Raw genomic sequence first — 16,242 nt, 5'->3', positions numbered from 1 at the left:
TAACTGGTACAGTGAGTGAAAAACTCGAAAAGTGAGTGTATAACTGGTACAGTGAGTGAATAACTGGAACAGTGAGTGTATAACTAGAACAGTGAGTGTATAACTGGAACAGTGAGTGTATAACTGGAACAGTGAATGCATAACTGGTACAGTGAGTGTACAACTGGAACAGTGAGTGTATAACTAGAACAGTGAGTGTATAACTGGAACAGTGAGTGTACAACTGGAACAGTGAATGTACAACTGGAACAGTGAGTGTAAAACTGGAACAGTGAGTGTACAACTGGTACAGTGAGTGCACAACTGGAACAGTGAGTGTATAACTGAAACAGTGAGTGTATAACTGGTACAGTGAGTGTATAACTGGTACAGTGAGTGTATAACTGGAACAGTGAGTGTATAACTCGAACAGTGAGTGTATAACTGTAACAGTGAGTGTATAACTGGTACAGTGAGTGTATAACTGGTACAGTGAGTGTATAACTGGAACAGTGAGTGTACAACTGGTACAGTGAGTGTATAACTGGAACAGTGAGTGTATAACTAGAACAGTGAGTGTATAACTGGAACAGTGAGTGTATAACTGGTACAGTGAGTGTATAACTGAAACAGTGAGTGTATAACTGGTACAGTGAGTGTATAACTGGTACAGTGAGTGTATAAATGGAACAGTGAGTGTATAAATGGAACAGTGAGTGTATAACTAGAACAGTGAGTTTTATAACTGGAACAGTGAGTGTTAAACTGGATCAGTGAGTGCATAACTGGAACAGTGAGTGTATAACTAGAACAGTGAGTGTATCACTGTTACAGTGAGTGTATAACTGGAACAGTGAGTGTATAACTGGTACAGTGAGTGTATAACTGGAACAGAGAGTGTATAACTGGTACAGTGAGTGTATAACTGGTACAGTGAGTGTATAACTGGAACAGTGAGTGCATAACTGTAACAGTGAGTGCATAACTGGAACAGTGAGTGTCTAACTGTCACAGTGAGTGTATAACTGGTACAGTGAGTGTATAAATGGAACAGTGAGTGTATAAATGGAACAGTGAGTGTATAACTAGAACAGTGAGTGTATAACTGGAACAGTGAGTGTTAAACTGGATCAGTGAGTGCATAACTGGAACAGTGAGTGTATAACTAGAACAGTGAGTGTATCACTGTTACAGTGAGTGTATAACTGGAACAGTGAGTGTATAACTGGTACAGTGAGTGTATAACTGGAACAGAGAGTGTATAACTGGTACAGTGAGTGTATAACTGGTACAGTGAGTGTATAACTGGAACAGTGAGTGCATAACTGGAACAGTGAGTGTATAACTAGAACAGTGAGTGTATAACTGGTACAGTGAGTGTATAACTAGAAAAGTCAGTGTATAACTGGTACAGTGAGTGTATAACTGTAACAGTGAGTGTATAACTGGTACAGTGAGTGTATAACTGGTACAGTGAGTGTATAACTGTAACAGTGAGTGTATAACTGGTACAGTGAGTGTATAACTGGAACAGTGAGTGTATAACTGGTACAGTGAGTGTATAACTGTAACAGTGAGTGTATAACTGGTACAGTGAGTGTATAACTGGTACAGTGAGTGTATAACTGAAACAGTGAGTGTATAACTGGAACAGTGAGTGTAAAACTGGAACAGTGAGTGTATAACTAGAACAGTGAGTGTATAACTGGTACAGTGAGTGTACAACTGGTACAGTGAGTGTAGAACTAGAACAGTGAGTGTATAACTGGAACAGTGAGTGTATAACTGGTACAGTGAGTGTATAACTAGAACAGTGAGTGTATAACTGGAACAGTGAGTGTATAACTGGTACAGTGAGTGTATAACTGAAACAGTGAGTGTACAACTGGAACAGTGAGTGTATAACTGGAACAGTGAGTGTACAACTGGTACAGTGAGTGCACATCTGGAACAGTGAGTGTATAACTGGTACAGTGAGGGTATAACTGGTACAGTGAGTGTCCAACTGGAACAGTGAGTGTATAACTAGAACAGTGAGTGTACAACTGGTACAGTGAGTGTATAACTGAAACAGTGAGTGTATAACTGGTACAGTGAGTGTATAACTGGTACAGTGAGTGTATAACTAGAACAGTGAGTGTATAACTGTAACAGTGAGTGTATAACTGGTACAGTGAGTGTATAATTGGTACAGTGAGTGTATAACTGGAACAGTGAGTGTACAACTGGTACAGTGAGTGTATAACTGGAACAGTGAGTGTATAACTAGAACAGTGAGTGTATAACTGGAACAGTGAGTGTATAACTAGAACAGTGAGTGTATAACTGTAACAGTGAGTGTATAACTGGTACAGTGAGTGTATAATTGGTACAGTGAGTGAATAACTGGAACAGTGAGTGTACAACTGGTACAGTGAGTGTATAACTGTAACAGTGAGTGTATAACTGGTACAGTGAGTGTATAACTGGAACAGTGAGTGTATAACTGTAACAGTGAGTGTATAACTGGTACAGTGAGTGTATAACTGGTACAGTGAGTGTATAACTGGAACAGTGAGTGTACAATAGGTAGTGTGAGTGTATAACTGGTACAGTGAGTGTATAACTGGTACAGTGAGTGTATAACTGGTACAGTGAGTGTCCAACTGGAACAGTGAGTGTATAACTCGAACAGTGAGTGTATAACTGGTACAGTGAGTGTATAACTGAAACAGTGAGTGTATAACTGGTACAGTGAGTGTATAACTGGAACAGTGAGTGTATAACTGGTACAGTACGACTGGTACAGTTAGTGTATAACTGTTACAGTGAGTGTATAACTGGTACAGTGAGTGAAAAACTCGAACAGTGAGTGTATAACTGGTACAGTGAGAGAATAACTGGAACAGTGAGTGTATAACTAGAACATTGAGTGTATAACTGGAAAAGTGAGTGTATAACTGGAACAGTGAGTGCATAACTGGTACAGTGAGTGCACAACTGGTACAGTGAGTGTATAACTAGTACAATGAGTGTATAACTGGTACAGTGAGTGTACAATAGGTAGTGTGAGTGTATAACTGGTACAGTGAGTGTACAATTGGTACAGTGAGTGTACAACTGGTACAGTGAGAGTATAACTGGTACAGTGAGTGTGCAATTGGGACAGTGAGTGTACAACTGGAACAGTAAGTGTATAACTGGTACAGTGAGTGTATAACTGGTACAGTACGACTGGTACAGTTAGTGTATAACTGTTACAGTGAGTGTATAACTGGTACAGTGAGTGAAAAACTCGAACAGTGAGTGTATAACTGGTACAGTGAGTGAATAACTGGAACAGTGAGTGTATAACTAGAACAGTGAGTGTATAACTGGAACAGTGAGTGTATAACTGGAACAGTGAGTGCATAACTGGTACAGTGAGTGTACAACTGGAACAGTGAGTGTATAACTAGAACAGTGAGTGTATAACTGGAACAGTGAGTGTACAACTGGAACTGTGAGTGTACAACTGGTACAGTGAGTGTAAAACTGGAACAGTGAGTGTATAACTGGAACAGTGAGTGTACAACTGGTACAGTGAGTGCACAACTGGAACAGTGAGTGTATAACTGGTACAGTGAGGGTATAACTGGTACAGTGAGTGTCCAACTGGAACAGTGAGTGTATAACTAGAACAGTGAGTGTATAACTGGTACAGTGAGTGTATAACTGAAACAGTGAGTGTATAACTGGTACAGTGAGTGTATAACTGGAACAGTGAGTGTATAACTAGAACAGTGAGTGTATAACTGTAACAGTGAGTGTATAACTGGTACAGTGAGTGTATAATTGGTACAGTGAGTGTATAACTGGAACAGTGAGTGTACAACTGGTACAGTGAGTGTATAACTGGAACAGTGAGTGTATAACTAGAACAGTGAGTGTATAACTAGAACAGTGAGTGTACAACTGGTACAGTGAGTGTATAACTGAAACAGTGAGTGTATAACTGGTACAGTGAGTGTATAACTGGTACAGTGAGTGTATAACTGGTGCAGTGAGTGTATAACTAGAACAGTGAGTGTATAACTGTAACAGTGAGTGTATAACTGGTACAGTGAGTGTATAATTGGTACAGTGAGTGTATAACTGGAACAGTGAGTGTACAACTGGTACAGTGAGTGTATAACTGGAACAGTGAGTGTATAACTAGAACAGTGAGTTTATAACTGGAACAGTGAGTGTATAACTGGTACAGTGAGTGTATAACTGAAACAGTGAGTGTATAACTGGTACAGTGAGTGTATAACTGGAACAGTGAGTGTATAACTGTAACAGTGAGTGTATAACTGGTACAGTGAGTGTATAACTGTAACAGTGAGTGCATAACTGGAACAGTGAGTGTCTAACTGTCACAGTGAGTGTATAACTGGTACAGTGAGTGTATAACTGGTACAGTGAGTGTATAACTGGAACAGTGAGTGTACAATAGGTAGTGTGAGTGTATAACTGGTACAGTGAGTGTATAACTGGTACAGTGAGTGTATAACTGGTACAGTGAGTGTCCAACTGGAACAGTGAGTGTATAACTAGAACAGTGAGTGTATAACTGGTACAGTGAGTGTATAACTGAAACAGTGAGTGTATAACTGGTACAGTGAGTGTATAACTGGAACAGTGAGTGTATAACTGGTACAGTACGACTGGTACAGTTAGTGTATAACTGTTACAGTGAGTGTATAACTGGTACAGTGAGTGAAAAACTCGAACAGTGAGTGTATAACTGGTACAGTGAGTGAATAACTGGAACCGTGAGTGTATAACTAGAACATTGAGTGTATAACTGGAAAAGTGAGTGTATAACTGGAACAGTGAGTGCATAACTGGTACAGTGAGTGCACAACTGGTACAGTGAGTGTATAACTAGTACAATGAGTGTATAACTGGTACAGTGAGTGTACAATAGGTAGTGTGAGTGTATAACTGTTACAGTGAGTGTACAATTGGTACAGTGAGTGTACAACTGGTATAGTGAGTGTACAACTGGTACAGTGAGTGTGCAATTGGGACAGTGAGTGTGCAACTGGAACAGTGAGTGTATAACTGGTACAGTGAGTGTATAACTGGTACAGTACGACTGGTACAGTTAGTGTATAACTGTTACAGTGAGTGTATAACTGGTACAGTGAGTGAAAAACTCGAACAGTGAGTGTATAACTGGTACAGTGAGTGAATAACTGGAACAGTGAGTGTATAACTAGAACAGTGAGTGTATAACTGGAACAGTGAGTGTATAACTGGAACAGTGAGTGCATAACTGGTACAGTGAGTGTACAACTGGAACAGTGAGTGTATAACTAGAACAGTGAGTGTATAACTGGAACAGTGAGTGTACAACTGGAACAGTGAGTGTACAACTGGTACAGTGAGTGTAAAACTGGAACAGTGAGTGTATAACTGGAACAGTGAGTGTACAACTGGTACAGTGAGTGCACAACTGGAACAGTGAGTGTATAACTGGTACAGTGAGGGTATAACTGGTACAGTGAGTGTCCAACTGGAACAGTGAGTGTATAACTGGTACAGTGAGTGTATAACTAGAATAGTGAGTGTATAACTGGTACAGTGAGTGTATAACTGAAACAGTGAGTGTATAACTGGTACAGTGAGTGTATAACTGGTACAGTGAGTGTATAACTGGAACAGTGAGTGTATAACTAGAACAGTGAGTGTATAACTGTAACAGTGAGTGTATAACTGGTACAGTGAGGGTATAACTGGTACAGTGAGTGTATAACTGGTACAGTGAGTGTATAACTGGTACAGTGAGTGTATAACTAGAACAGTGAGTGTATAACTGGTACAGTGAGTGTATAACTGAAACAGTGAGTGTATAACTGGTACAGTGAGTGTATAACTGGAACAGTGAGTGTATAACTAGAACAGTGAGTGTATAACTGTAACAGTGAGTGTATAACTGGTACAGTGAGTGTATAACTGGTACAGTGAGTGTATAACTGGAACAGTGAGTGTATAACTGGAACAGTGAGTGTATAACTAGAACAGTGAGTGTATAAATGGAACAGTGAGTGTATAAATGGAACAGTGAGTGCATAACTAGAACAGTGAGTGTATAACTGGAACAGTGAGTGTATAACTGGAACAGTGAGTGCATAACTGGAACAGTGAGTGTATAACTAGAACAGTGAGTGTATAACTGTTACAGTGAGTGTATAACTGGAACAGTGAGTGTATAACTGATACAGTGAGTGTATAACTGGAACAGTGAGTGTATAACTGGTACAGTGAGTGTATAACTGTAACAGTGAGTGCATAACTGGAACAGTGAGTGTCTAACTGTCACAGTGAGTGTATAACTGGAACAGTGAGTGTATAACTGGTACAGTGAGTGTATAAATGGAACAGTGAGTGTATAAATGGAACAGTGAGTGTATAACTAGAACAGTGAATGTATAACTGGAACAGTGAGTGTATAACTGGAACAGTGAGTGCATAACTGGAACAGTGAGTGTATAACTAGAACAGTGAGTGTATAACTGGTACAGTGAGTGTATAACTAGAACAGTGAGTGTATAACTAGAACAGTGAGTGTATAACTGGTACAGTGAGTGTATAACTGTAACAGTGAGTGTATAACTGGAACAGTGAGTGTATAACTGGTACAGTGAGTGTATAACTAGAACAGTGAGTGTATAACTAGAACAGTGAGTGTATAACTGGTACAGTGAGTGTATAACTGTAACAGTGAGTGTATAACTGGAACAGTGAGTGTATAACTGGTACAGTGAGTGTATAACTGGAACAGTGAGTGTATAACTAGAACAGTGAGTGTATAACTGGTACAGTGAGTGTATAAATGGAACAGTGAGTGTATAAATGGAACAGTGAGTGTATAACTAGAACTGTGAGTGTATAACTGGTACAGTGAGTGTATAACTGTAACAGTGAGTGTATAACTGGAACATTGAGTGTATAACTGGTATAGTGAGTGTATAACTGGAACAGTGAATGTATAACTGGTACAGTGAGTGTATAACTGGAACAGTGAGTGTATAACTGGTACAGTGAGTGTATAACTGGAACAGTGAGTGTATAACTAGAACAGTGAGTGTATAACTGGTACAGTGTGTGTACAACTGGTACAGTAAGTGTAGAACTAGAACAGTGAGTGTATAACATAAGAACATAAGAAATTGGAGCAGGAGTAGGCCAACCGGGCCCTCGAGCCTGCTCCGCCATCCAACAAGATCATGGCTGATCTGATCCCAACCACAAATCTAAAGAACACAAGAAGTCGGAGCAGGACCCGGCCACATAGCACCTGGGCCCTCTCCGCCACCCACAGGGCATTGACCGATCCGAACTCAGCTTCATGTCCAATTTCCTGCCCGCTCCCCATAACCCCTAATTCCCTTTACTTCTAGGAAACTGTCTATTTCTGTTTTAAATTTATCTAATGATGTAGCTTCCACAGCTTCCTGGGGCAGCAAATTCCACAGACCTACCACCCTCTGAGTGAAGAAGTTTCTCCTCATCTCAGTTTTGAAAGAGCAGCCCCTTATTCTAAGATTATGCCCCCTAGTTCTAGTTTCACCCATCTTTGGGAACATCCTTACCGCATCCACCCGATCAAGACCCTTCACAATCTTATATGTTTCAATAAGATCGCCTCTCATTCTTCTGAACTCCAATGAGTAGAGTCCCAATCTACTCAACCTCTCCTCATATGTCCGCCCCCTCATCCCCGGGATTAACCGAGTGAACCTTCTTTGTACTGCCTCGAGAGCAAGTATGTCTTTTCTTAAGTATGGAGACCAAAACTGTATGCAGTATTCCAGGTGCGGTCTCACCAATACCTTATATAACTGCAGCAATACCTCCTTGTTTTTATATTCTATCCCCCTAGCAATAAAAGCCAACATTCCGTTGGCTTTCTTGATCACCTGCTGCACCTGCATACCAACTTTTTGATTTTCTTGCACGAGGACCCCCAGATCCCTTTGTACTGCAGTACTTTCCAGTCTCTCGCCATTAAGAAAATAACTTGCTCTCTGATTTTTCCTGCTAAAGTGCATAACCTCACATTTTCCAATATTATATTGCATCTGCCAAATCTCCGCCCACTCACCCAGCCTGTCTATATCCCCTTGCAGGTTTTTTATGTCCTCCTCACTCTCTACTTTCCCTCCCATCTTTGTATCATCTGCAAATTTTGATATGTTGCACTCGGTCCCCTCCTCCAAATCGTTAATATAGATTGTAAAGAGTTGGGGACCCAGCACCGACCCCTGTGGAACACCACTGGTTACTGGTTGCCAGTCCGAAAATGAACCATTTATCCCAACTCTCTGCTTCCTGTTCGATAACCAATCCTCCACCCATGCCAGAATATTACCCCCAATCCCGTGATTTTTTATCTTAAGTAATAATCTTTTATGTGGCACCTTGTCGAATGCCTTCTGGAAGTCTAAATACACTACGTCCACTGGTTCCCCTTTATCCACCCTATACGTTATATCCTCGAAGAACTCAAGCAAATTTGTCAGACATGACTTCCCCTTCATAAAGCCATGCTGACTTTGTCCTATTAAATTATGCTTATCTAAATGTTCCGTTACTGTCTCCTTAATAATAGACTCCAAAATTTTACCCACCACAGATGTTAAGCTAACTGGCCTATAATTTCCAGCCTTCTGCCTACTACCCTTTTTAAATAACGGTGTTACATTAGCTGTTTTCCAATCTGCCGGGACCTCTCCTGAGTCCAGGGAATTTTGGAAAACTATCACCAAAGCATCCACAATCCCTACTGCCACTTCCCTCAAGACCCTAGGATGGAAGCCATCAGGTCCAGGGGATTTATCCGCCTTGAGTCCCATTATTTTACTGAGTACCATCTCCTGAGTGATTTTAATCGTATTTAGCTCCTCCCCCCCGAGAGTCCCCTGTTTGTCCAGTGTTGGGATATTCTTAGTGTCCTCTACTGTAAAGACTGAAACAAAATATTTGTTCAGCATTTTTGCCATCTCCATGTTTCCCACCATTAATTTCCCGGTCTCATCCTCTAAGGGACCTATGTTTGCCTTAGCCACCCTTTTTCTTTTTATATAACTATAGAAACTCTTGCTATCTGTTTTTATATTTTTTGCTAATTTCTTTTCATAATCTAACTTCCCTTTCTTAATCAATCCTTTAGTTACTTTTTGCTGTCTTTTGAAGAATTCCCAATCTTCTATCCTCCCACTAAGTTTGGCTACCTTATATGTCCTTGTTTTTAGTCGGATACTATCCTTGATTTCTTTACTTAGCCACGGATGGCTGTCATTTCTTTTACACCCTTTTTTCCTCAGTGGAATATATTTATTTTGAAAGTTGTAAAATAACTCCCTAAATGAACACCACTGCTCATGTACCGTCTTACCCTTTAATCTATTTTCCCAGTCCACTTTAATCAATTCCGCTCTCATACCATCATAGTCTCCTTTATTCAAGCTCAGTACGCTTGTTTGAGAATCAACCTTCTCACCCTCTAATTGGATATGGAATTCAACCATGTTGTGGTCGCTCGTTCCAAGGGGATCCTTAACTAGGACATTATTAATTAATCCTGACTCATTACACAGGACCAGGTCCAAGGTTGCCTGCCCCCTTGTAGGATCAGTTACATACTGCTCAAGAAATCCATCCCTGATGCACTCAATGAACTCGTCCTCAAGGCTGCTCTGCCCAATTTGATTTGTCCAGTTAATATGATAGTTAAAATCCCCCATAATTATGGCTGTTCCCTTATTACATGCCCCGACTATCTCCTGATTAATACTTCTTCCAGCAGAGTTGCAACTATTAGGAGGCCTATATACTACGCCCACTAATGTTTTTTTTCCCTTATTATTCCTTATCTCCACCCAAACTGTTTCATTATCTTGATGCTTTGTCCCAATATCATTTCTCTGTATTACAGTGATTCCTTCCTTTATTAACATAGCCACCCCACCTCCCCTTCCTTCCTGCCTGTCCTTCCTGATTGTTAAATACCCTGGCATATTTAATTCCCAGTCGTTGTCACCCTGCAGCCATGTTTCTGTAATGGCCACAAGATCATACCCATACGTAGTTATTTGTGCCGTTAACTCGTCCATTTTATTACGAATGCTACGTGCATTCAGATAAAGAACTTTCAAATCTGTTTTGTGACGCTTAGTTCCTGCTTTTTCCTTTTTTAACACTTTACCTATTACTCCATACCTTCTGTCCCTTCCTGTTACGCTTTCCTCTCTCTCCCTGCTCAGGTTCCCAACCCCCTGCCACTTTAGTTTAAACCCTCCCCAACAGCACTAGCAAACACTCCTCCTAGGACAGCGGTCCCGGCCCTGCCCAGGTGCAGACCATCCGGTTTGTACTGGTCCCACCTCCCCCAGAACCGTTTCCAGTGTCCCAGGAATTTGAATCCCTCCCCCTTGCACCATTCCTCTAGCCACGTATTCATTTGAAATATCCTCCTATTTCTACTCTGACTAGCACGTGGCACTGGCAGCAATCCTGAGATTACTACCTTTGAGGTCCTATTTTTTAATTTACCTCCTAACTCCCTATATTCTGCTTTTAGGACCTCATCCCCTTTTTTACCTATATCGTTGGTGCCTATGTGCACCACGACAGCTGGCTGTTCGCCCTCCCCCTCCAAAATGTTCTGTAGCCGCTCCGAGACATCCTTGATCCTTGCACCAGGGAGGCAACACACCATCCTGGAGTCTCGGTTGCGGCCGCAGAAACGCCTGTCTATTCCCCTTACAATTGAGTCCCCTATCACTATAGCTCTGCCACTCTTTTTCCTCCCAGCCTGTGCAGCAGAGCTACCCGTGGTGCCAGGAAGTTGGCTGCTGCTGCCTTCCCCTGATAAGTCATCCCCCCCAACAGCATCCAAAGTGGCATATCTGTTTGAGAGGGGGATGGCCACAGGGGACCCCTGCACTACCTGCCTGCATCTCTTACTCTTCCTGGTGGTCACCCATTCACTTCCTGCCTGTATACCCTTTACCTGCGGTGTGACCAACTCGCTAAACGTGCTATCCACGAGTTTCTCTGCATCGCGGATGCTCCACAGTGAGTCCACCTGCAGCTCCAGCTCCGAGATACGATCGGTCAGTAGCTGCAGGTGGACACACTTCCCGCACACATGGTCGGCAGGGACACTGGTAGTGTCCATGACTTCCCACATCTTGCAGGAGGAGCATATCACGGGTGCGAGGTCTGCTGCCATGACTTGCCTTAGCTTAGTTACCCCTTTTAAATTACGTTGAAATTAGAAAATGTTAACTATACTAGGGACCTAGGTTCACTAAAAAAAAAACACTATCTGCTATAAAACCTGCAGATCTTCCCTTTCTTATTACTTTACTTACAGTAAAATGGTAGAAATACTCACCTGAACCTACTCACCAATCAGCTGCCTCCCCTGTGCCGCGTCACTTTCTGACTGGTGACGTCACCCTGAACTCTGCCGCTGGTCTCAGAGTCTCGCTCTCAGAGTAAGCTCTGGTCTCGCTCTCTCCAGCCGCTCACCGACTGAACTCTCGCTCTCTCCGCGCTGTTTATATCCCCGCTCTGGTCTCGCTCTCTCCCGCCGCTCACCGACTGGACTCTCGCTCTCTCCGCGCTGTTTATATCTCCGCTCTGGTCTCGCTCTCTCCTGCCGCTCACCGACTCTGGAACAGTGAGTGTATAACTGGTACAGTGAGTGTACAACTGGTACAGTGAGTGCAAAACTGGAACAGTGAGTGTATAACTGGAACAGTGAGTGTATAACTGGTACAGTGAGTGTATAACTGGAACAGTGAGTGTATAACTAGAACAGTGAGTGTACAACTGGTACAGTGAGTGCACAACTGGAACAGTGAGTGTATAACTGGTACAATGAGTGTATAACTGGAACAGTGAGTGTATAACTAGAACAGTGAGTGTATAACTGGTACAGTGTGTGTAGAACTGGAACAGTGAGTGTATAACTGGAACAGTGAGTGTATAACTAGAACAGTGAGTAGAGAACTGGTACAGTGTGTGTATAACTGGAACAGTGAGTGTATAACTGGTACAGTGAGTGTATAACTGGTACAGTGAGTGTATAACTGGAACAGTGAGTGTCCAACTGGTACAGTGAGTGCACAACTGGAACAGTGTGTGTATAACTGGTACAGTGAGTGCATAACTGGAACAGTGAGTGTATAACTGGTACAGTGAGTGTATAACTGGAACAGTGAGTGTATAACTAGAACAGTGAGTGTACAACTGGTACAGTGAGTGCACAACTGGAACAGTGAGTGTATAACTGGTACAGTGAGTGTATAACTGGAACAGTGAGTGTATAACTAGAACAGTGAGTGTATAACTGGTACAGTGTGTGTATAACTGGAACAGTGAGTGTATAACTGGAACAGTGAGTGTATAACTAGAACAGTGAGTATATAACTGGTACAGTGTGTGTATAACTGGTACAGTGAGTGTATAACTGGAACAGTGAGTGTATAACTGGTACAGTGAGTGTATAACTGGTACAGTGAGTGTATAACTAGTACAATGAGTGTACAATTGGTACAGAGAGTGTACAACTGGTACAGTGAGAGTATAACTGGTACAGTGAGTGTACAACTGGAACAGTGAGAGTACAACTGGTACAGTGAGTGTACAATTGGTACAGTGAGTGTATAACTGGTACAGTGAGTGTACAATTGGTACAGTGAGAGTATAACTGGTACAGTGAGTGTACAATTGGTACAGTGAGTGTACAACTGGAACAGTGAGTGTATAACTGGTACAGTGAGTGTATAACTGGTACAGTACGACTGGTACAGTGAGTGTATAACTGGTACAGTGAGTGCACAACTGGTACAGTGAGTGTATAACTCGAACAGTGAGTGTAAAACTGGAACAGTGAGTGTATAACTGGAACAGTGAGTGTACAACTGGTACAGTGAGTGTATAACTGGTACAGTGAGTGTCCAACTGGAACAGTGAGTGTATAACTGGTACAGTGAGTGTATAACTAGAACAGTGAGTGTATAACTGGAACAGTGAGTGTATAACTGGTACAGTGAGTGTATAACTAGAACAGTGAGTGTATAAATGAAACAGTGAGTGTATAACTGGTACAGTGAATGTATAGCTGGTACAGTGAGTGTATAACTGGTACAGTGAGTGTATAACTAGAACAGTGAGTGTATAAATGAAACAGTGAGTGTATAACTGGTACAGTGAGTGTATAACTGGTACAGTGAGTGTATAACTGGAACGGTGAGTGTATAACTGGAACAGTGAGTGTATAACTAGTACAGTGAGTGTATAACTGGTACAGTGAGTGTACAACTGGTACAGTGAGTGTATAACTGGAACAGTGAGTGTCCAACTGGTACAGTGAGTGCACAACTGGAACAGTGTGTGTATAACTGGTACAGTGAGTGTATAACTGGAACAGTGAGTGTATAACTGGTACAGTGAGTGGAAAACTGGAAAAGTGAGTGTATAACTAGAACAGTGAGTGTACAACTGGTACAGTGAGTGCACAACTGGTACAGTGAGTGTATAACTGGTACAGTGAGTGTATAACTGGAACAGTGAGTGTATAACTAGAACAGTGAGTGTATAACTGGTACAGTGTGTGTATAACTGGTACAGTGAGTGTATAACTGGTACAGTGTGTGTATAACTGGTACAGTGAGTGTATAACTGGTACAGCGAGTGTATAACTAGAACAGTGAGTGTATAACTGGTACAGTGAGTGTATAACTGGAACAGTGAGTGTATAACTGGTACAGTGTGTGTATAACTGGTACAGTGAGTGTACAACTGGTACAGTGAGTGTATAACCGGAACAGTGAGTGTATAACTGGAACAGTGTGTGTATAACTGGTACAGTGAGTGTATAACTGGTACAGTGAGTGTATAACTGGAACAGTGTGTGTATAACTGGTACAGTGAGTGTATAACTGGTACAGTGAGTGTACAACTGGTACAGTGAGTGTACAATTGGTACAGTGAGTGTACAATCGGTACAGTGAGTGTATATCTGGTACAGTGAGAGTATAACTGGTACAGTGAGTGTACAACTGGTACAGTGAGTGTATAACCAGAACAGTGAGTGTATAACTGGAACAGTGTGTGTATAACTGGTACAGTGAGTGTATAACTGGTACAGTGAGTGTACAACTGGTACAGTGAGTGTACAATTGGTACAGTGAGTGTATATCTGGTACAGTGAGAGTATAACTGGTACAGTGAGTGTACAACTGGTACAGTGAGTGTACAATTGGTACAGTGAGTGTATAACTGGTACAGTGAGTGTATAACTGGTACAGTACGACTGGTACAGTTCGTGTATAACTGGTACAGTGAGTGTATAACTGGTACAGTGAGTGTATAACTCGAACAGTGAGTGCATAACTGGTACAGTGAGTGTATAACGAGAACAGTGAGTGTATAACTGGAACAGTGAGTGTATAACTGGAACAGTGAGTGTACAACTGGAACAGTGAGTATATAACTAGAACAGTGAGTGTATAACTGGAACAGTGAGTGTATAACTAGAACAGTGAGTGTACAACTGGAACAGTGAGTGTACAACTGGTACAGTGAGTGTAAAACTGGAACAGTGAGTGTGTAACTGGAACAGTGAGTGTACAACTGGTACAGTGAGTGCACAACTCGAACAATGAGTGTATAACTGGTACAGTGAGTGTACAAATGGAACAGTGAGTGTACAACTGGTACAGTGAGTGTATAACTAGAACAGTGAGTTTATAACTGGTACAGTGAGCGTATAACTGGTGCAGTGAGTGCACAACTGGAACAGTGAGTGTATAACTGGTACAGTGAGTGTATAACTAGAACAGTGAGTGTATAACTGGTACAGTGAGTATATAACTGAAACAGTGAGTGCACAACTGTTACAGTGAGTGTATAACTGGAACAGTGAGTGTATAAATGGTACAGTGAGTGTACAATTGGTACAGTGAGTGTCTAACTGGTACAGTGAGTGTACAATTGGTACAGTGAGTGTACAACTGGTACAGTGAGAGTATAACTGGTACAGTTAGTGTGCAATTGGTACAGTGAGTGTACAACTGGAACAGTGAGTGTATAACTGGTACAGTGAGTGTATAACTGGTACAGTACGACTGGTACAGTGAGTGTATAACTGGTACAGTGAGTGTATAACTCGAACAGTGAATGTATAACTGGTACAGTGAGTGTATAACTCGAACAGTGAGTGTACAACTGGTACAGTGAGTGTAGAACTAGAACAGTGAGTGTATAACTGGAACAGTGAGTGTATAACTAGAACAGTGAGTGTACAACTGGTACAGTGAGTGTATAACTGGAACAGTGAGTGTATAACTGTTACAGTGAGTGTATAACTGAAACAGTGAGTGTATAACTGGTACAGTGAGTGTATAACTGGAACAGTGAGTGTATAACTAGAACAGTGAGTGTATAACTGGTACAGTGAGTGTATAACTGGTACAGTGAGTGTATAACTGGTACAGTGAGTGTATAACTGAAACAGTGAGTGTATAACTGGAACAGTGAGTGTATAACAGTAACAGTGAGTGTATAACTGGAACAGTGAGTGTATAACTGGTACAGTGAGTGCATAACTGGAACAGTGAATGTATAACTGGTACAGTGAGTGTATAACTGGAACAGTGAGTGTATAACTGGTACAGTGAGTGTATAACTGGAACAGTGAGTGTATAACTGGTACAGTGAGTGTATAACTGGAACAGTGAGTGTATAACTGGAACAGTGAGTGTATAACTAGAACAGTGAGTATATAACTGGTACAGTGTGTGTATAACTGGTACAGTGAGTGTATAACTGGAACAGTGAGTGTATAACTGGTACAGTGAGTGTATAACTGGTACAGTGAGTGTATAACTAGTACAATGAGTGTACAATTGGTACAGAGAGTGTACAACTGGTACAGTGAGAGTATAACTGGTACAGTGAGTGTACAATTGGTACAGTGAGTGTACAACTGGAACAGTGAGAGTACAACTGGTACAGTGAATGTACAATTGGTACAGTGAGTGTACAACTGGTACAGTGAGAGTATAACTGGTACAGTGAGTGTACAATTGGTACAGTGAGTGTACAACTGGAACAGTGAGTGTATAACTGGTACAGTGAGTGTATAACTGGTACAGTACGACTGGTACAGTGAGTGTATAACTGGTACAGTGAGTGCACAACTGGTACAGTGAGTGTATAACTCGAACAGTGAGTGTA

At 41.6% G+C, this 16,242-nt stretch overlaps 1 protein-coding gene across 1 annotated transcript in view; it reads left to right on the top strand.

Moving 5' to 3' along the window:
- Positions 1-16,242, top strand: part of LOC137310139 (FYVE, RhoGEF and PH domain-containing protein 2-like) — a 464,040-nt gene that overhangs the window by 237,522 nt on the left and 210,276 nt on the right. The gene's annotated exons all lie outside the window — the stretch shown is intronic.

The sequence above is a fragment of the Heptranchias perlo genome, unplaced genomic scaffold (genome assembly GCF_035084215.1).
Source record: "Heptranchias perlo isolate sHepPer1 unplaced genomic scaffold, sHepPer1.hap1 HAP1_SCAFFOLD_225, whole genome shotgun sequence".
In the NCBI taxonomy this organism is placed as follows: domain Eukaryota; kingdom Metazoa; phylum Chordata; class Chondrichthyes; order Hexanchiformes; family Hexanchidae; genus Heptranchias; species Heptranchias perlo.
The sequence above is the reverse complement of the archived record's forward strand: the minus strand, read 5'-3'. Positions and strand labels throughout refer to the sequence as shown.